Source organism: Aythya marila (assembly GCF_965140915.1).
Source record: "Aythya marila genome assembly, chromosome: 8".
Lineage (NCBI taxonomy): Eukaryota > Metazoa > Chordata > Aves > Anseriformes > Anatidae > Aythya > Aythya marila.
Window position 1 is genome coordinate 8,881,468 of NC_139049.1, and position 23,843 is coordinate 8,905,310.

The window sequence follows — 23,843 nt, forward strand, 5'->3', positions numbered from 1 at the left end:
CCATAGACACACAGGAGAGGAAAAAAAAAAAAAAAAGTCATCACTCATCCTAACACTGGAATGTATATTATGGTAAACAGATGGTCTATTCCAAAAAATTCCGCTGTATTCAAACAAATCGTTTCCAGTAAATGGAAAATGGTCCTAAAGAAGCAAAGAGCCGTATCCCAACCTCTGCATCAACCTATAGTAAGGAGGACTTTTTATCTTAACTGCACATTTGACACTTTTTTCCTCTTACAAGCAATTGCAGCAATTCGGGATCTTATATCAAAACACTACAAGAATATAAATGATCAACTCATGAAGGAAATCCCCAAACCAAACCTCTGTTGAACTCAGTGAAGTGACCAGAACCCACTCCAACATTCAGACTCCAGGGTTTTTTTTTTTTTCTTATTCTTACTGTGAGGTGAATTCTGCCATAATTTGTAGGGAAAATGAAAAATAAAAATAAAATTAAAGGCCCCTTAGCTAATAACAAGTGAGCTAATTAGTGGACATATTTTACTTCTGAAAAATCTGCCAACAATATTAATTTACAACACCAACATCCTTCAAGCAGGCTTAAGAGTTAAAAGTAAGCAGCTATGAAAATACTGAGCCTGGTTACCTCTCCCATCTCTGAAGAAGCACTCAAGTTCAAAAGACGCTAACAATTTGCTTTTAATTAGTTGCCATTTCCATGTCAACCTCCAGATAGCATGAAAGAAATTAAAGCATTGATGGGTGGATGTGACAAATCCAAGGCATCACCTTTCCCGACAGACTTCCTAATCACCATTGTTACTTTCAGAACAGTGGGTGAGATTCAAGAAAGCTACAAGCTCAAAAAATCCCCAGCCTCCTTCAGTACAAGGCTTTTTTTTTTTTCCTTCCTTACAGCTGCAGTGAGGTTGTTCACTAAATAGTGATTCAGGCTCTGGGGAATAAGCGCCACAGTAAGCCGCACATGGAAGGGAACACAAACTCCCTACGGTATGCCCTGTAGGCTCATGGAAGAAACACAAGACTGCAAGCTGCCAGTGTTAATATTTGAGATTCTGCTGCCCCTTTTTTTTTTTTTTTTTTTCCACAGGAAATGAGGTAAGTCAAGGAGAAATAACATCTGTCGGAGGCAAGAACACACACATTTAAGTGCTTTTTGAGGGAGGAGAATGAAAGAAAGAAAGGGGTTCTTTCCTTTTGACTTATTTAAGCTCTCTGTGGGTCTGTATACTGTTCAGGCTTTTAAAAGAGAGATTGAGAAAAATAGCAATCGATAGTGTCAGCGAAAGGTGACAAACAGAGCATGAGGTGGCTACTGGAGAGACACGCTACGAAGACAGTGACCGGGCAGTGATCAATTGCATTTGGAAATAAAGACAGACAGAGGGAGCAAAAAGAGGAATCGATCCCGTCTACTACTACTGCAGATACAGGCACCTGCAGCAGGTAGCATGTGACAGGCAAGGGTTTAGCCTGTCAATAATTCATACTGCTTCACCGCATAACTTTTAGTAAGAGTGTCTTGAAAGCAGCAGTATTGACATGTTTTGTATGGTAGAGTTTTCCTGAAGCCTGGCATCTCCAGTCAAAAGCAATTCAAAGTGTACTGCTCAGGATCCGGTCACCTCAGTCCTTTCTGCAGGATGAGTTTTAGGCCAAACTAAAAAGGCATTTGAAATCCTGGTTTTGACAGAAGAAATAATAGAGAAGCACTTTCAAAACAAGACAGAAACAGGAAATCAAAAGCAATCGTGCTCCTTTAAATGGATCATTCAGTCCAGCTCTGCATTTTTTAAAAGGCTAACCTCATATTTGGCCAGCATGCCTGGCGCAAAATAACAATGAATGCAGGAGGTTATAAAGGCCTCAGATCTGAGTGGGAAGAATGATCTAAAACATCCAAAAGCAGAGGCTGCAACTGTGGGATGCTTCCAAAGCCAAGGGCAAAGAAGGATACTACTGACCAGCTGAACTGTACAAAGCAGCTAAAAGAAACATCCCGTTTTACTGAAATATGACCAGTGGGCTGCTACGTGGAAACAAAGAGGGCTCAGCCTGATCTATACCTGTATTTCCTGTCTTCTGCAACAAACCTGGGGTTTGACTCAGCTGACAGCAGAGCTTTATAAATGAAAGGGACAAATTTACCTGAAATCTACAGGAAACTAACCAAAATTGATGAAAACTGGATGGGAGGGGCTAGCAGACTCGTGCAGCAAGTCAGAAGCAAAACTGTCAGAACCACACAACAGGACCCAAGCTCAGAAAGATTTTGAAGCATTTACAAACTAGAAGACAAAGTTAAAACTTAAATCATGTTTTTCATTTCACTCACTATATGTCTAACTCCATAATAAATTAGAGCAAAAAATGGAAAGAGACTTCACAGTATTGATGTTATGAGCAAGAACCAGTTGCACAGGTGTTATATGGCTTCTTTGAAAAACCCTATGCCTGTTCTTGGGAGAAAACACTGGTCCATCTCCATTGCTTCTCCTCCCTGTATTCAAACCAGGAAACTGATCTGTGGTTTCTAAGGACATAGTCATTAACGTAGAACGTATTTTGATTCCCTGCTTTTGCTTACTCCATGTTATGCTGCTTCTCCCAGAGGAGCTTGCCATTCATTCATTTGGCCCAGAAGAGTTTGTGCCATGCTGAGCAACAGGTCCCTCCTATTCCAACAGTGGCCACTTGGCTGCCATAGCGAAGTCTCTCAACAATCGTCCACAGAGAAAGTAGAAATGATTCAGCAGGCAGAGAGCCCTAAGTGTTTCAGAAATCTGTTTTCCAAAGCAATTGCAGGTACCCTGACAACTATACTTAGGCTTCATACAATGCCTACAGATAAGTACATTTCCAACCTCATTACAGTGCTATCAACAGGAGCCAAGCATTTAAGATGTTTTATGCATTGGCTGAACCATATTTTCGTTTGGGAAGAGCAGGTAAAATTTGCTTCATCACAAATAGTCTAGGCATTAAAGAAAACAAATCAACAACATTATTCTAGGCTGTAAAATCAAAGCAGATATCGATTGCTACATTCCAGAGCTGCCTACCAATAATTACTGAAATTAATTTAAAACAGTTGATTTTCTTACTTTCATTTTTAGTGATTATCCACCATTTCATTAGTTTCAAATATAAAAGCTAGTTTAAGCCATGATACCTGTCAAAACAAGAGATGGTAACAGTAATCACTTGCCCTTAGATGAGCACAGCAGGTTTTCAGCTCCACAAAAACAAAGGCAGCTGCACTAAAGTCTACTTCTGGTTGTTCGTGCTGTATGGTACATAAATCTTAAAATGTTCCATGCCATAAGTGGTACATAAAGAATTATGCTTGCTTCATTAAGCTGTAGCTACACTCTTACTCTGTTCATTTTGTGGGTATTCCTCTGCAGTTTTCCTAAGGACCACAACATTTGCTAAGCATCTGTCTTCTCAAAATCAAGGCCATGCAGGTTTCCACTTCTTTCAGCATTCAGAAATTGAGTCTCTCACCCAAAATCACTAGACACTTTGATGACTCTATGATGACAATAACGTTAAAAAAAAAAATGGGAAGGAGAGACACAATCAGCACTGAGTCATTTTGAAGGAGCAAAATGAGTGAATGAGTGGGAAATCCATGACTTAAAACCTATATAGGAACTAAGCTGCATAGATTGCAAATGTGCTCTTAAAAGAAGAACAAGTGATTATCAAATTCTTATCAGCTGTATTCTTATCTCCACTAATATGTTTCTGGGTGCTTTTTTTTTTTTTTTTTTAACATACACTTATGGCCAGATTTTTAAAACAATCTCTCTAACTGAAATCTTCTTTGAACAGAACAAGGTTGTCCCTAAAGTAATTTAGAGTCTGCTTTTCCAAAAAGAAAAAAAAATGGACAGGAATCTTATAAGTTTCAATAATTACCCTTGAACAGGAAAATTAGCCTGTCATGTACAGAATGAAGTTGTTTAAAATGCATTTTTGCAAGTTGCACTGTGATAAGGGAGACAGGCTTTTAAAGGACAGAATTTGTTCTAATGATCCACCTGAAAAGTATTTTTTAATTCAAAATTAGAACTTTTATAGAGAAGTAATGGAGTATTTCTTTTTGATAAGCCACTTCACAGAACAGGGATCAGAATGCAAATTACAGTTATTTGCTCTAAGTGGTTTTCCATTAGAATGGCATTAATATGAAACATTTTCTTTTTCCATTTCATCACGACATTTTACAGTATTTCTGCTACCTTTAAGACATGGTGTATTAATTTAACAAAATTACATATAATCTCAGGTGTATTATGTATGCTTCATTTACTTTTCGCAGCGTTCATTATCTTATTTTTCATGTTTGAACCTGTCAATTGATAACACAACCACTTCTCCTTTCAGAAGATCAGGTTTCAGATCAGAGAAGCAAAGTCTAATTACAATAGTCATTTGTGAAAAATTGAGGTTTTCATTAAATAAAAGGATGATACAAGCCCTTGTGTTTAATATTCCAAAATCTTGTAGGTAAGAGCTTTCTTTCTCTTTTCGTTTTTGCAGTCTAACTGGTAACACAAGTAGGTAATAAATGTTTGGGTTTTTTACTGTAGCGTAACAGAAGGGTGCTGGCACCAAGTGCTGTCGGATGAACAATCTGTAGCATCAAGAATACTTGTGGAAATCATGGAATGTGTAAAAGAAATAAATTAACTTTCACATTTTTCAGGATGATATTCAAAGCTACTTACACGTAGTGGTTGTGGACAGTGGGAAACCACTCTGCAAAAGGTACTCCAAAGGGCACGGACAACCACTGGCGCATACGGTATTGCACTTTCTTAATGCTTGAAAGTGCAGCAGCTGTTTTAGGTGCAGTCCCTGTGAAAACACCTTCGATCCTCATTGCGCAAAGTATATGCTTACTTTTGTCTCCCTCAGTTTTGCTCAAACAATGGTTTCTGAGGTTGTGCAATGAAATAGATATGTAATAGATGTGGGATAACCTTTTCCTTTTTTTTTTTTTTTTTTTTTATTAACCGCAGATCTTTTCTGTATTTGTTTTCAAATACAGCTGCACACAAACACTTGTGCTAGTGCAGCTCAGAAGGTCAAAACATACATGCAGATATAAATTCTGCGTGAGCTGACACCCCTATAGGATGCATGCTCATTAACTGCCACCACCATGAGAAATGGTGCACATTAAGAGCCCCTTCACAGTCTCGATATTCCAGGACACTAAAAAGGTCACCAGGTACTTGCGTCGGGGAAGCTATGAGGCTTCACTTTCTTCACACCTGGGCATCAAGAAAGCATAAGAAGTGTAGTCCCTACTCCTCCAATTGCTAATAACTTCCCAGGATGTGAACTAACGGCAACCTATCACAAATAAATACATACATAAATCAAGAAATACAAACTTTCCAACAGCTACTTGCTGCCACCACAAAGGTTATACAAGATTTCTCTTCCACAATCAAGTATACACATGGCTTACTACAATGGCATAGAAAAGTAGGGAAAAGTCAGAAATAGAAAATACAGTACAATTATATTCCTTGCTATTTGTGACAAACATGACGAGTGTGTGTGTGGGGGAAGGTTTCCATCTTCCTCCACCCTGTCAAGTGCAATCACTTCCACAGAAATGTGCAGTGGTCTGCACTACTAAACACAGCACTTCGTACTTCTGGATTAAATTAATAAAAAGAACCTTTTCATTTTGTTATAATTTGTATTCCCTTGTTTCAGCCCTCTGGCTTTGCAGAGAAGATTAAGAACAGCCCAGTGTGAAGTTCTAGTATGTAGGCTGTGAATCACAGTCCTAGAGGTCTAGTATAGGACTCAATGTAGTCAACAAATAAAGATTTTATTATACAGAACCCTTAAAAAAAAAAAAAAAAAAAAAAAAAAGCTGGAAAAGGAGAAGAGTTATACAGTGACATATCTGTAGTAATTACATCCCAGAAGAAGCTGTGACAACTCTCAGCGAATGTAAAGAAAAGGTAGCAGTAGCAATTGTTTCTCCAGAAGAGGTGGACAAGCGATAGCAATACTGTGTCAAATAAAATAAGTGCACAGTGAAAAATTGTGCTCTTTCAAAATGCAGTGAAGTCAACAATTGTGACGAAGGAAAGGCAGGAAAAAAATAATCAAAATGAAGAGCAAAGAGCGTGTTATTTATTAATAATTAAGTGGAAGCCCCTGCATTAGTGGATGTTATTGACAATTAAATACTGGTTTATTATTTATTTTAATTACCTGACCAGAAGGCATCCACATGAAAAAATCATTATAGGTAGTAATACTAGGTTTCAGGGGGATTAGCTCTTTTATAACCTGTGTTAACTGGTTTACAAAAGCCATAATGTGCTTTTAGGAATGCTGGTTCTGTGGCTGCTAAGAAATTGGTCTCTCCTTCATCAGCTGGTTATTGATTTCCTGACAATCCAAACACTACGGTGTTTCACTATTTCTCTAACATGTTTCCCCTTTATGTCTTAAGATAATCTCACACACTTAGTATGCCGTAAATAGCATTAATTTTTATATGATTTTTCAAACGTAGCAGTTACTATGCAAAAAGGAAGTAGCCCAAGTCATTCAGTCCTTCTTCCAAAGAAATGCCTGGAGCCAAGCCTCCACTACCTTCTGTTTCTTAGGTCGGTCATACCTCTGTGACTTGCACAGAAAAAGATTGCCAAAATAAAAAATGAAACGGTATAGAGTAAAAGAACCTTGTCTGAGATTGCAAGTTCTGAGCTGAAACATTTTAGATCACACTTGTCTCAAAATATTTTCTACATCTGTATTTATTTCAGTGAAAGAATGGTATTGCATTTACAGTACAAAACATCACTCATAATATTAAAACTAAAACAAATTAATAAAATACAATCTTTGCAGGATCTAATTCATCTCAGATATCAGAGCAGCAGAATCAGTACAAATCCCTACAGGGGGGCAACAAGTGAAGAAGCCTGCTCCTCCATGATGAAGAGTTAGACTTAATCTCACTTCAGCTAGGCTCAGCATTGTATTTAGGTTAAATGTTTTGGGCACATTACCTACAGATATGGTCTGGGGGTATTGTTCATTCATACTCACACCATCACCTTCTGAACAGGAAGGCTGGCAAAAGTCTACAGCAGATGCAGCTAGACTAACAGGAGAGCCATTTTATTTGAACAGCTCAGTCCTATTTATTTAACTAACTCATTTAAAGCCTTCTGTTGTTTTGGTCCTTCAGTGGTGTGGTTCAGTTCTTGTGGCTGCTCCACCAAAATTCCCCTGTGACAATGCTGAAAAGGATGGTATAAATGAAAGGAAAATCCCATCTCTTACATTACATTTAAGAAGAATCAGAAGAAAACAATGGCAGCCAGGCAACTTTCATTTATTCAACAGAGCCTTGCTTAAACAAGTGCTATTTTAGATATTACCAAAATGAATCTCAAAATAGTGCATTGCTAAGATCTTCCCATATCAACAATTTTCACCTCTCAGAAATACTACACATTCAAGTAGTCATGGCCAGTTGTCTATGGGATTCTTGTTTCATTCTGAGCAGTAATACATGGGGATCACGTGGCAGCAATTAGCTGGAGAATGTCATGCAGTACAACTGAAATAGGATCTCTATAGTAAGACAGTAAACTTGACATTATAGTTAAACTCTGAAGCCTTACTTGTACCTGGCAATTGCTCTTGACAGGGAGGGTGAATGGCTGATTACCCAGGGTAGAATTTCACCATCTTCTAGACATAAATGTCCTGTCATCATTACACTCCTTTGCTCACTTTGAAATAATTATGGCACCTAAGAATGTTGTTTTAGTACATCAGCCTTTTCCTGTTTGTCTGTCAATGCTTCTTATTAAGCCGTCTCTAAAAGAAATAATTGTACCATACATTCCTCTAATTCAGTACTCCTCTAAGCAAATTCTCTCTTGTAATGAGAGATAAGCAAAGAGGCTCCAATTATCCTTATTATAGCAGCCACAGGAAGATGTTCTTATATGTTGGGAGGCAGCCTAAATTCAGGTCTGTGTAATTGTCTGGGCTGATCTACTTGCACAAGAAGAGCAGGAGGATTTTAATGAAGCCAGAAAACCAGCCAACATTTTACTGAAGGTTCTTAGAGAGTGACTGACCATCTCGTCTAGGCATTAAAAATACATCTCCTTCTAAACCTTGTGGCAATGTTCAACATGCTAAAAAGGGAATTAGGGTTTAAGCAAGCTGAATTTTGTTGCTGTTATTGTCTCTGGTTTTAAAAAGAAGAAAGGAAGATTTTCTTCTTACTGTTTAAAAAGATTTGATTATAAGCTTCCTCTAAGAAGATTTCCACAAACAACTACCCCATTCTAGCCCTGAGACAATTATTGGCACTAACAAATATATCATAAATGCATACTTTACTTCATGGATATAGTGAAAGCATTAGTTACCCAGTAATGTGTCCAAACACTGCTGCTAGGATCTGACTGCTACTGGTTTTGAACAAAAAACATGAAATTATGCATTTAGGTTTGCTAGTTTGCATGGGTGACCCAAGCACGAATCCACCAGGAAGGAATGATACTATGAAGACAGACTGATTCTCTCCCAGGCAAGTCTAACCACCTTCAAATTAGACCTTAAATCAAAAAAAAAAAAAAAACATGAGTGCAACTCAAGTCAAAATCCAAAGATTGTTCAAAGACTGTTAATAAGAAAAAGGGGAAACGTTAAAAAATAAATAAAGCAATCTGGTTCTTAGCGGTGGGAAATAATCCTTGCAGAAATTGTCTTCTGTTATCAGAAATATATGAAATTTTATAATTAAAAGCAAGCAATCAGCTGTATTGCCTAGTTCTATGAAGCTCTGTGACAGAATCATAGAAAAAAGCAATCACCTCAACAAATTACCTACATTGCAGGTATTAAACTTCCAGTTGATGTATTACACAAGCTTTTTTTTTTTTTTTTTTTGGGGGGGGGGGGGAGAGGAGAGAGAGAGGAGGGAGTGGGGCAGGACCTGCATCCATATTGTACCTCATGTTGTCGGGAGGCTGAGAAAGCGAGATGAAGAGAAACTGGTACTTTGTGTATTAGTAAATTCAGACTTCTAGCAAATCACACTTTTTATTATTATTGTCATGACACGCCAGGCAGGCATGGACAAGAGTCAAGAGTTCGATCCGCTGTGTCTGGTGCCATTAGCCATCTATCCACTGCGCTCCCTTGCGCATGTATTTGCGCTCCCTTGCACATGTATTGCACGACTCAGTTCCACAGATCACCTTTTCATCTCTTCACAGCACTTTGAGTAACAACGATGCAATCAGCTGCCAGGTGACTCTCTGCCCCCTGCTGCCTCAAGAAAGATCTGATTTACGTGCAATATCTCCAGCAGACATATGGCTGCTCTGTTCTTAAGAACCTTCAAGGGTGGAACAATCTATCCCTCAGAAACCTTAAATGTTTCCTTTTGTACTACATTTTCCTTTATGCTATTTGAGTCCACTCCTTCTTGTCACAGACCTGGACACGGCTATTTCACTGCAAATTTCTTTCCTCTTTACCAACTCCTAGATTGTCCTCCCAGATGAACAGGCAAAATTCCCATTATCTTCAGTAATGCAGTATCTGGATCCATGACAATAAAAACACACTTGAATCCAACATTTCTTTCCCTCTATAATAAGCTTTCCAAGAGAAAACAGGTTTAGTAAATTGCCTGAACCATATCATATTCAACCAAGACATCTAAAGGAACTCAAAGATGAAGTGTTTGAACAACTGACAACAACCTTCTGATTAAAACCACCTCTAAGTCACAGCAGATGTAATGCCAAATTTTGAGAAGGCTCTCAGATCAGCCGGAAAGACTGGCAGATTTACTGGGAAAAGTGGTAGAAAGCCTGTATATCCATAGGCAAAATATTATATTTGCTAGGAATATGCAAAAAAATCTTGTCTGATAAACACATTGCTGTTCTTTGAATATAGGTATAAAAGGCAGATACAGATGATTAAGTCAGCCTGGGTTTCTGAAAAGACTCTAAAAGAAACTATCAGAGATGGTCTTTCCATAGGCAAATGACTGGTTAAGAAACCACATACCATGGAAAAGTTATATTTGCTATATTATATGTATTTGTTATATTTGATACAGGTAGCCCTATGTCTTTTCAAAAGTTTCCCTACAGATCCATCAAATTCCTAAAACATTAAATTTGGGGCATTTTTCTTCCTCCTCCCTTTTTCAGAAACCTAGAAATCATTTACAAAGAAAAAAAAAATGGTTCTACCAAAATCTTAGCAAAAATCATATTAAAAAAAAAAAAAAAAGGCAGCAGCCCTTTTTCCTTCAGAATGCTTGTTAGTTTGAACTTGCATCATGCGGACATCAAACATCCTGATATAAATCTGTAGACATTACAAAAACCAGCTATACTAACTCCTGAGAAGCACAGCACAAATTCCCAGTTTATGAGAAATTCTTCATGGTTTAAAGAGAATCTTGCCTTCAGAATTTGTTGATAAAACCTCACCATATTTTCATTTTCCTCTGAGCAAAGTGCTGCATTTCAGGTTGGGCATCAGCAGCCTGCATGTAAGACCAGTGTTTAGTCAGGTGCCAAAACTTCAGCTTCCTTACATAAAAGGCAGTCAAGAGAGAGACATTACTCATTACATCACTTGCCTCATTTGACTGTAAGCACTTTAAAATATAATTATTTTTACAGCTCAGTAAAATTAAGACTCCTTGGGACTTTGAGATACCTAATCTAAAAAGCTATACAAAGCTTAGACTGATCAGATCCATGTTAATTATTATAAAAGGCAGGAGCAGATAGGTTTATGCACTGAACAACAAATAACCTCCATTTTTCCATTACGGAGATTCTTTATAAACTCTAATTAGTATCATAGGGGAAAATCAATTTAAAAAAACTTATTAGGATTTTTATTTTTCATCTTTTTTATCCTGTTTGTTTCAGCTGAAAGACCTGTAATAATAATTCAATAGTATTACTCATTCATTTTAATAAAACTCTAAAAAAAATTGTAATGATACATTGTGAATGTGTATCAGAATACTTAATTCTTATGAAATGATTTATTTTATTTTTTTTTTAACTTGGTATTGGGCAAATTTACTTATCTTTCTAAATACATGTGGGTTTTTTTTCTGAAAAAGAAGCCATTTATACAGTAATTCACATTAAGAAGAATGTTTCTCCCCAAAGTAAGCTCATTTGGATCCTTCTCTAAGTGAACAGAAAATCTGGGAGGGAACAGAACCAACTATAGAGGGAACAATACCAGCTTTGCTTCTTTCCTGATATTTTGAGGAAATAAAATACCTGACAATTTTTTTTTCTCAATTTCTAAGCTTGGCTGTTTTTTCCTCCTTCCTTTGATCTGTCACAGAAATAGATTTTATATAAATTACTAACATAACAGTACTGATAATTTTGAAAAGGTTATATGGAAATTGTACTAACATCAAGAGTCATATTTGGTGAACTTTATGACAGCTTTTGCTGTGTTGTTGGCTGATTCAAATGTCCTTGCAGAATACCAATCATATTCCTACATTTGTAGAATAAAACATGAATAAAATATGAAAGTTTGACATTAATAAATATTAATTTACACATCTTTCTTGAGCTCTATTCTATCTTTGGCAAGTTTCAAGTAAAATGTTAGCAGGCTCCCTTCACAAAGCTACACCGACCTCTCATGATCGCGAAGAAATTTGCTTTTCATAGTGTACTTTCATGGGCAGTCCATAATTCTTTTGTGTTGAAGAAGGTTACATTCAGCCTGTGAATCACCTCTAGGATAGCTACATATAAATTTTATATAAATTAACTTGGTAACAAAAAAAAAAAAAGGCGTAAAAGATACAAGTGGAGCTTATCAATACAGCTTTAAAAAGACAACTGAAAATTCAATTGGTGATAATTACATTATTTCAATACAACTTCACTATATTGTTATTAAAACTGAGTGTGACCAAAACATGATAATGACAATTACTCCTTTCTATTTCAAATTGTAATTGTACTCTGAAAACTAATAGGTTGAAAATTATGTATTGCAATAGAAGTGAAGGTGCTATATGAACAGTGAGAATAAAAAGAGGATGGACAAAAAGTTATGTATGAAACAGACTTGAGTGTTGACAGAGTGCAAAAATATGAAGAAAATACCAGAAAACAGCTATCACTTTGTTATATCTAGTAATTTCCATCATAAATCTACACACATTTCTGTCAACATTACTGTTCCTAGGCAATAACCAGACAGCATTTTGGAAAGGAATGGCTAAGGTTACAGAAATGTAACCTCATGAAAACATTCAAAATCTGCTAACATTTTAAAATACAACCAGGTTAAAGGAAATCATTTTCTTTTATCTTTTCCATAAAAGCAGTTTTTAAGAAAAATATTCCTTTCAGACATGTTTTATTGTACCATTTGACACTATCAAAACTGCATTTTCACATTTGTAAGCTTCTTTCCTTTTGTATTTGTGTTCCTAAACAAATTACAGAATTTCAGGTTTTGTTCTGAATTAGAAAAAAAGAATTATATTCAGAATGTTGCAATGTCCTATTAAAAGTATATTCCTTTCTTCAACCCCCTCCAGCCCCCAGAAACTATTATAGAATCACAGAATGGTTGAGGCTGGAAGGGACCACCTGGTCCAACCCCTGCTCAAGCACAAACCCCCAGAGTAAATGTAAAACTGAAGTGAAACACTAAATGAGCACAACCAACTCAGAAAGCTGTTTATAATGGAATCTTCTACAGGAACTAAGCCAGCTCTAGAAAAAGACTGACCTTAGAAATTAATTTTACTAAAATAAGCTACCATTGGCTAGAGGCTATTTTTTTTTTCTCAGCTTTGCATGAAGGTCAACCTCAGACTGAAAAAATTAAACCCCAGGTGGCATAATAAAATTTCAATATACTGGTTTTCAGAGGTTAACTAAGGATAACATCAGTATGCTAACAAAATATCATTTACCCTAAGAAGGAAACAAAGATATCAAGATGTCAGAAAAGGATGTTTAAGATTGTTAATTCTCTTTTTGATGAGAAACAGAAATTTCCACTGGAAAGTAAATAAATATTCATGAAATGGATTGAGCCATGAGATGAGTTTCTCTGATTATGACAAATTTCCCATCCACATTATGATGAGGCTGTCATCCTGAATATGAGATGGGAGGGGAAGAGAGACAGATAGAGGCTTACTATCTCTCCGAGACAAGAGAATATTCATAAGAGCTTTTCATAACTCTTTGTATTTCTAAAGCAGCAGTAACCCACTTTCTGTTTGTCTGTCAATAAAGAAAGAGAAACTTCTTCCTTCCCTTCTCTAAACATGCTTTTAACGTATTTGTCTAAGTATGACTTTAGCAAAGAACAAAATATTTTGATCCACATTATAAATACCTAGAAGGAATAAAGGCATAGAATTACATAGACTCAGGAGAGTGCAGAGAGAGTTTCAACAGAATTTTTGGATTTACTTCAAGTACATTGATATTTTCAAAATGTAGCTGCACCTAGTTTCTGAAGAAAAAAAAAAATCTGATATGGTCATACAAACTAAATTTATTTCATGGCCCACATTTCCTTACAGGGGATAGTCTGATGTTTTCTAGCAGAACAGGATGCATAGTTCAGAATATTTTTGGTAGCAACCATCATCTTTTTCCTATCACTAAAGCCTAAGATTAGTTTTCATTCACCTGCAGCTTTTATCTCTGCAACAACACCTGCAAAGAGCAATAGCTAACGGAGCTGGTGATGGAAGCTTGTTCTATGTTGGCATCACTATTAGTGGCATACAGATTTTCCTGCATTCATTCTTGGGTAAGAAAGAGTCTTAACTCCAAGAAACAGGCAGTCTAGAATCAGTAACATTTAACAGCAGAATTAACAGCTGACAGAAAGGTAAGATTAATTATGGATACCACTGTATGACTTCTTCCACATCACTTCCACCTCACATGTTCAGGAAGTTTTTACATCCTTAACTCCTCCACAGTTGCAAATCAAATTGAACTTGCAAAGGTTGCTTTGCAAGTCGCAGAGTAAACTTTGCAAATGTAGCCATCAAACGTAGCCACAAAGAGCAAAACTTAGCAGGAGGCAAGCTGCTAATGTGAGTAGTGAATGAAAGCAATGAGCAAAGAAAAAGTTCAACTTCACCTCTAACATTTCTGCATAGCATTTGTTGCACTTCTCTACTTCCCGACGCATGTTTGTTTCATTTACGTTTAGACCCTGTCATTTAGGAATACATTTAATTATATGAGCAGATATCAAACCCGTTTTTCCCATCCTATACTTTAGACACGCTTGAACAATAAAGTCATCTCCAAATTTATCTTTCAGACACAAAGTTCAGTTTCCAGAGGAAAAAAAAAAATCTGTTTTTTTCAAATCACTAGGTTTACACAAAAATGTTTTATCCTTAATTTTCCAGCTTCTCGTACAACGCGTTGTGTCAGTTCACATCTCATTGAATGAGGTAACACAGTAAAACCGATGTAACCCAGCATGAATCATCACAAAACATACCAGTTAGAAAGTCATGCAAGAAACAGTTACTGTCATGGGTAATAACCATATAAAAATGTACCATGTTATGGTACTTGCAATAACGCAGCCAGCAGCGAGATGACACACAGCATTTCAGCAAAGCACCTTCTTCATCATTTCCTTCCTGACAAGTTCCACCAATCATTTTATAATGGAAGTAATTTTACTCCAACATCTACTAACTTCTGATGAATTTAAACCTATACAGTATTTTCCCTCTCTCAACATCAGCAGCATTCTTATATCTAAGGCATGGTAAAAATAAATTGTCTTGTCCAACTGTAGCATTAAGCATACATCCACTTTAAAAGGATCGTGTGCGTGTCTGTTTTACAAGAACTCCGACATGCAGCAATTTCTTGCTAAAACGAACTTGCCTTCGCTAATCTCAGGCTGATTTACACTCCAGGAAGATGACATTACTATAAACAGACTGCTGGAAAGTCTTGAATTTGAGTCATTTGTGCAAAAGACAGCATCATTATCTGAGACATTTTCAAGACCTGATTGCAATGTCTGTAATAACCCAAATCATATTAGTTCAACTAAGACTGGAATGGAATTACAGTAAGAGAAAAATGGCACGTTATGGAGTGGAGACCATCTGAAATGGTATTATCATACAAGTTTTGACCATGATCATATTCCCATTTTTCCTTTAGTTTGCTACTTTTTCAGGAAAGTCTCACCCTTTTAGCTTGAAAAAAAAAAAAAAAAAAAAAAAAAGGAAAAAAAAAATAACATGCATGACACCAGAGTGGCAATTCTTGTAGGATAATCCTGAAATCTCGCTGTGCAGATTTGTAAACACTGGGACCCTCAGATAATTGATTATAAAGATAATACTAATTGGAAGTAGCTACCTCCATGTCCTTTAAAAATCCCAGCCTGGATGAATAAATATAACATGACTGTCTCATGTAATATAGCGTCTATAAACAGGTTAGAGTTCAGCCCAGTGAATGAAGACTGCGGTAGCTGCCTTCAGTAGTAAGCATCAATCTGTTTTAACTGACCATAAAGCAAAACTAAATGAAAGAGCAGTTTAAGACCTTTTTTTCTGCAAAGCCTCGTGACTATACTTACAGCCCACACACAAACACAGATGGGCAAAAATTAATCTGCCGAGATAACTTTGCCCAAACTTGTGGTGGTCTTGCATGAACGAAAGTTTGTTTTGCTGATTGTTTCTTTTTTTTTTTTTTTTATGTGAAAATATTAATAACGCTATTCAGAAGCTTAAAGGTCAAAGAGGGGCATGGTGGTAAAGACCTGGGTTAAATTACCTGTTCAGCATAAAGTAGATCACACTTCTTACACAAATCTGAACCCTATGCACCACCGCATGTTGCTTTTCAGCATCTATCTGTTTACACAGCAGTGATACAAACTATGTTAAAACTTGGCTTGAATAAAAAGCCTATATGATACACCTGTCACTGAATTTACTTATGCAGTAATGGGTTCTGGGCTAGTTTCTACAGTAGGATGAGGGGAAATCAGTGTCTCTTTTTGGTGTATGTTGTGTAAACTAGATCTTATGCTTTGAGAGTCAGTTATTTGTAGCAAACTAATTCTGAAACACAATTTTCTCTACTCTCCAACTCTCTCAGATTAGTTGTGCTACATCAGATATTTCAGACTTTCTTCTGAAAGTACAGACTCCTATCATTTATTATCATTATGCAACTGAGATTCATTCCTGTATCCATGCACAATTATAGTTATGAAAAGGTTATCCTAGCAAATTCCATATAATTTGGAATTCCCCATTTTGTATCAATACAAAAGCTTGATGTAAGTCATTTACGTGGGTTGTAGAACAATAACTTTGTGTTTTCAAATATCGTATGGACTTCAGGCCAATTTTTAGTCAAAAAATGAGTTTCCAGAGGCAACATTTTCAGCAATATGCTGTTCAAGGAAAAAAAAATCAACACTTTTATTGCCTATCTCAAAGGATGTAGCAGTTAATTTCTCTCAGTACAGTAATATTTTTCATGGATGCTGTGATTGTTATGGTGACTCTTACAGGATTGCTCAAATATAAAAATAAAGGTAGTGTGACTCAAAACTTGAGATAAAGTTTTTTCTACTAGGGTCAAATATATGAGATGCAGGATTTATGTAAAATGTGTTATAGACCAGAGCTTTTCTTTTTCTCCGTTCCCTCCATTCCCCTTAAAATCTCTTGAATAAAGCTGTCACAGTTGTTTAAATGAAATTCTAGTACAGATTTCAACATACCAAACACCTTGGAAGTTTTTAGAATGCAAAAATAACCTTGAGATATTTGATATTACTTTGTTTCTAATCTAACTTACCTGCATTTTATTTGAAAACACTAAGCTGAAGCAAGAAAAAAAAAATCTAGAAAAGGGGACAGAGGAAGATTTAATAGCAAATGTAGATCAAGATACTACCTCAGCAAATAAAGTGCTGGGAACTTACAGTACAAATGAAGTAACAATACGGTTTTAAGAACTAGAGCAAGGGATAACATCTCCATGATTATAACTAAATAATGTGTCTAAAGTCTTTGTTAAATTTGAATATCAAGATGAAACTACTCGCATGCTTCAAGTATACAATTCAGTGCTTTTTTGGTCAGGCAATTTATTTGTGAAATAGACTTTGTAATTATCTACAATAGTTTCTCACCTGTCTTGGTCCACAGACAGAACAATGTGTTTGAATGGTGACATCATGCTAAGATTTTCTGGACAAGTGGATAGAGTGCTGTTTTAAACTGTGATTTGTTTGTATGCAAATAACATCATATCTTAAAAGCAAGATGTTTCTCATGACTTGGGAACCACTATTGCTAGATCCACATCCATTTCTAGCCTACTATCTCCTTCTGTATTTAAAAATTGCATAGAACACCTGACAGTTTTTCATGTTTTTTCTTATTCAACAGAACTACGTTTCCTAGCTCAAAAAATAAAGGCTCATACTTCTGGTATGAATCAGTCTTGTAATTCAAGCTGTCGATCCAGTCAAGCACTAAGTTGAAATGCATTTAACCACTTTGATAGCAACTAGCGGCATGTATCAGTAATTATCAGCATATGTATATATATGAGCATATAAATTCTGTACATCTATCTGTATGTACCAGCATATCAAGTATCAGCATTATCAGAATAATGCCAAGTATAATACACAATATTATCACAAATACATACATGTATTCTCTTTTCCATGTTCTTTTTCATACTTTTACTGCACTCTATTTTCATGCAGCAATAGCTGTTGCTGTTTCCTAATTCAGATTTTTGATTTATTATTGGCACCGTATATTTATACTAGAATCAAAATTGATTTCTTCTTAAACATCCTGAAGATTGTTGTCCTTTCCATATTTCTACTAAACAAAAAAGGAAAAAAAGGAAAAAGAGCTTAGAAAAAAAAGATCTTTCGAGACTTCCTGAATTTTGTAGTGACCTTGTATAATCATTCTCGCTTGTACAAAGAAGTGAAATCCCTATGGACAGTCAAATATTAGATGGTAATGCATTATGTTGACAATGCTCAAAATATTACTTGCTCTGACAGCGAAATTATCCTTTCTTGATGATTTTCTGATTTTTGAATCCCTAAGGACTTGTGCTCATTTTCACTAGGGGAAGCTAGACTCTTCCTAAGAGAGGCTTGCTCTATAATCACTAGACTTCTACATCAACTAGATTCTGCATAAACAAAGGTCTCTCAAGAATTCAGCTGAGACTGAGTTTATACCAGCAAACAGCGATCTGTAGTTTTTCCTCAGATATTAAGATAATAGACATTGTAATATGGAAATAAAACAAATTTGGTTACTTTAAAATGTACAAATTTTCAATGCTATGAGCAGCCATACCCACAACAACGTGCTCCTAGCAAAGCTACCCAGGAATCCTGAGACAAAAACAAATGAGACTGCAAATGGAATTCCTTCCCAGTACAACACCAGTAGGACATGCAGTACAAGCGACCGCTTCTTGGTTTACTTGGTTTAAGTACCTGAAGAGAAGCACAATTTTCTCCTATTCTAACATTTCATTAACCCATCATATATTTAAAATGCACTTTTAGAATTCTAGCCTGATTTCAGCTAGATATTCAGCCACACATATCATCGTACCACCGGTAAATTGAACTATGATGGAGTTCAGCAGTAGATTGTATATCACTCACATACTTCTGTAATTAAAGTCAGTGAAGAATTAAGCCCTTATTTTTTTTTCATACTACTCAGACCAGACAGAGCCAGAGCAGCCCAACAGCCTGTGTAAACAAGTTTCTAGCAGAGATAAAACCGGAGAAGTACAGAAACATGTCACAGGTGTGTCTGCCAACCCATGAACAGTATGGAGAGGAGTTAGCTTCTGCCTCCTGCAGAAACTCTACAGCAGTGTTTGAACACCCTTAAAATGAGGATTTAAAACCACATGGCTGAAAGGCTCAGTTCCACTCAGATCCACTCAGTTTTTTTCTTCCGAATTTATTTTTTTGAGACAGTTTTGCTTTTTCAAAATACAAAGAAAAATACACTCAGTGAGGCTCTAATTTAGGAGCCCTATAAACACCTGGATTAGAGGTACTTCACTGTCTTAAATTCCCATCACAATCATAGGTGTTCAGTTCCTAAGGGCCTGTGCAAATTTGGTATTATATCACTTCTCTGCCTCACAGTGGGAGCATAATGTTAAAGCAGCCATACAAAGCTCTGGATCTTGACTGTGACCACAGCAGAAGCAGATGTTTAGAGAATGCGTCAACACATTTTACCAGTTTTCACTGGTCTGTTACAGCAATTTATTTCATCTCCCTTAGATCTTGCATGGTGAGAAACAGTAAGGGATCACTCTCTATTCTCTCTGCAAGCTACTCATAACAATATTATTTATCTGCAGGTGTCCCTGCCCCCCAGGCTGGAAATTCAGAAAATGTTTAAGCTCCCCTAGCAGAGAAGCTACACCACACCTTTCACCACTTCTCTATACATTATATGGTTCTCTGCTATGAACTGTCTGTATTTTGAGCTGGTCAATGAAGCAGACACTCAGATTTATACAATAGCATGAGTTTATTTTCTGTTTTCTTCTCCATTACTTTGAAATCTTTGAAATAATTTCTAACTTTGTATTATCCTCAACAGCATTAGTAAAATAAAATAAAATAAAATACACACAGGTAACATCAGAAAAAATGAATTTTTATTAAATAATTTCTTAAACTTTCTATCAATAGCTACTGCTGGCAGAATGCTCTTCCGTCCTTCTGTTGCATGCTGAAGAAGATCCCAATATCCTGAAAGACCTAAATGATTTCATTCAAAAACGAAATGCATTCGTCTTGGTAAATTAGCTAGATATCCTCAGGATAATTATGGTATTAAAAGCCAGAAATTCAATTAGAAAAATGAAGGAGTGGTTTGGGAGTCAGCAGCACTCAGCAATGCCAAATACCAGATCAGGTCAGGAAATTAAAAATACTATAGTCAACTGAAACAGAAGAGCGACATAGATAAATAAAATTGGCTCACAGCTGACTCCTCTAAGGCGCAACTAGACATTGACTGATTTCATCTAGTCAAAGCCTCATCATCTCAGAGATACACAAAAGCTGTACCTGTGAGAGCACAGCCACTTCTGACGTCAGAGCTGCTTGGCTGCTGCTTTGTTTTGATGGCCTGAACTGGAAAAACATTGCCTGTTGGACAGCCCACACTATTTGAAGATAGTCTGGATGGTCTCTTAGGTCAGCCCCTTCCAGCTGAACTATTCTATTCTGTTCTATCCCACTCCAGACTTTCCTGTTTGCATACTTCTCCTGCTTGATACCCCTGCCACTCGGAGATCTGAAGACGTCACAGCCTGAGGTAACAACGAGTAACTTGGGTGTTATCACCAAAGCTTTCCAAATAGGTCTGGATCACAGATGTTCACAGTCATTCTACATGTGCTGGAGAAAGCGTTGATATTAGAGAAAGTATTACTAAAAGTACATACAATTTACAACAAATACTCAAGAATTCTTACACTCCTCACCGTATCACAAATTACAAACAAATTAATAACCAAACCACCTCTTCGCTGGTTCAGAGAGCATTCCCCAGAAGGCAGACAGCATACCCCAGAGCAAAGAACCACTTGTCAACCCACCCTTCCTTCTAGCACCATGTGCTCACAACTGTCATAACGAACAAGAGCCAGCTAATGCCATGAACTTCACCTACAAATCAATAAGAAAGTGCCGTGATTCCTGGAAATGCAGGCCTAAGTGGTATTTTCTGGAGAGAACACCCTAAGACAGCTGCTTCACCCTGCAGCCACTGCTATTTGTAAATGGCTCTCTGCTATGGCCCCCTGACAGAGCTAGCACTAATTCACTCAGTGGGAGACAAAGGGGGAGGAACCTCGCAGAGAGCAAATCAAAACCTCTTATTTCTATTTTTACTTGCAAGGGTTTCCCTAGGGATTATGTAAGAAAAAAACCTAATGGCTAGTACGTCTACCTAGGTGCAGCATTACCTTCTATCTTTGAGGGGGGGGGGGGGGGAAATCTTTAATGCTTTATGTTGCATAAAATTTTCTCTTATGTGTGGGGCTATGTGATAATTGCTTTCTTAAAAGGCTGGAAGATGATAAATTAATTCTCTCAGATAAACAGTCAATTTCTAGTAAGAAGGCAATAATCAGGCTATTTTAGGCCAGAAAATTACTGATCATTACAGTGAAGATGAAAAAGATGAGAAGTCCTTAGATGAGAAGTCAAATGGCAGCTGCTAGACAAAGATAACAAAGCAAGAAAGCATGCAGGAGAACATGTAGTTGCTGCATGGTTACTACATAGATTATTTCTTTGGCCTCATTTGAAGGATTACTTTTCCTAAAACACTCCATCCTTCTCTCCAATGACTTTACCTGTAAAACTCCATCTGTAAAATTGCAGCAATGACATCTCTGATGAGGTAGCAGCTAGAATTTAGGATCAGATATCCAAGCATGACCAGCAAACACTAGTTGCCAACTTTTATATATGTATCAGGAACTCCAGTTTGTACTGGTTTTGTCTATAAAATGCTTCTGGAAGCGGACACAAGTCATAATCAATTAGTCTTAAGTCTACATGACAACATAGCCTGAATAATGTTCCAAATGGATGCCAAGCTCAAGTCCTCTAAAGAGTTTAGCAGCATCAGCCTCAAACCCTACCTGAATGGAAGAAATTCCACTCTCTAAATGGATCAAAAAGCTTCTAGTTTTAAAATGGATTAAAATCTTCCCTTTGCTTTTAAGAAAGCACACCGAATTAATATCAGTGACAAGTGAGCTCTGTTAGAAGGTGATCTTTGAAAGCAGAAATGTAATTTGTTTTTTCCCTCCTGTAGCTCCCCCAAGTGATCTTCTACCTTTTCTTTCCTGTATCATTCTCCATCTTCTTGTGGAAGAATGTAGGAGGAAAAACACTAGAAGTTACAAATGAACACATGCACAGAATGGATATTTATTTTAGAGGTATGATGCTCTATCATATAAGCTTGTGGGAGAAAATATCAATAGCTGAAAACCATTTTTGTAAAAACCTACAGGATGAAAAGTATTTCCACATCTTTCTGCAAGAATTTCTTTATTTATCTGTGTGCCTTAACATTAGCTGTTTGAAAGGCAGCTTGAAAAACACAGCTCTAGTCTCCGCTTATTAACGTCTGTCTGAACTAAAAGAGAAGCTCACGAACACGCAGGAGTCGCTCACCTATATTAGAATTGCATTGACTACAATCAGAAGGGACTATGACCAGTGGGAGGCTTGGTCAAAAGTGTCCACTAAATAACTCCCTTCGCAGCAAGAGAAGACCTCAACAGTAGAAGCATACAACCCAGCAGTCCAATTTTACTTCTGGGGACACGAGTACCAGAGAAATCCCTCTTTGTAAAACTTGTGAATATGGCTGGTAGTGAATATTTCATAGAACCTTCTGCAGCACTTTGAGTGTCTGTATGTGAATATGCACACAACATATACACCACTTCTTTTCTGCTAGTGTTTTTTTGTTCTTCAGTTTAGTCAGATTAAAAAAAAAAAAAAAAAAAAAAAAAAAAAGGTTACTTTTGAGACGAGAATGAGAACTAAAATGATATGGACATGAACTTTACCCTTTTTATGCTCAGAGAAGTATCTATTAAAATACTATTAAAAGACCAGATAGCTCAGAATGAGCTCTCTCTTGAAAGTTAGATACCCATCAGCCATTCCATCCAGAGCTCTTTTACTGAGATAACAGCAGAAAACATACTTTACTTGAAAAAGTTATTGAATTCAGCTAATTAAACAAGTTATATATAGACATTTTGGAATACTGTCTTCCTGCATTAGTGAAGAAACATGTTGCTGAGATGAACAGTAGAGCGATGAAGTGACTCCCATAGAGCAGGTGTTATACTTTGCCTGTAACACCAGCATTAACCTTCTGCTAAGTGACTGCAGATGTCTAGCGCTTACAGGACAGAAATACTGAAAATGAGGGAGTGTACATCCACATGCAAGTAAATTTATGTTCATGTTTAAATGAATTCTGGAAAAAAAAAAAATCATTACAGCAGCCCTTGAAATAGTCTCCTTTTTCAAGAAAAGATCTAATTCTTTGCCACAGCAATGCACTAATCAATAGATCCCAAGAACCCAAATTTCCACAAGAGACTTTCCTCTTTTGCTGTCTTTGTGCCCTGGAGCCTGGCTGGCCTGACACTGGGGCAGTGATGCTCTTCACAGGGACCTTCTCCCAGTCCCATGGAGACAGAGACAAGAGGACAGGCAGGCTTCCACAGCAGGTTGGGAAGAAAATTAACACTGTTCTGACAGAAGTGCACACCGCTGTTCTGACTGCAAACACCATCATAACAGAAAAAATGAATAGTGGTATAAATGCATCTAAGCAGCTGCCTAAATCTAAGAGTGCAGGTCATCTCAGCAGAGGTTTGGTAAACCTGGGGTAAGACATAGAAGAGACAAATATTCTAAACTGAGTGGGCTTAGAACCTTTTTTTTTTTTTTTTTTTTTTTTTTTTTAAATATGTAACTGAATGCAATGTTTGAGCATCGTCCTGCCATAGGATATTCTTGAACAAGAAAATTCACTATGCTCACCAAGCTATGCTTTTGAACTGTAATCTCCAATATCAAATATCAGTTTTAAAACTTAATTTAGGACATGTATGAGATCTTATTTGTAAATCACAAGAATGCAGTTCGCATTTAAAAGCTAT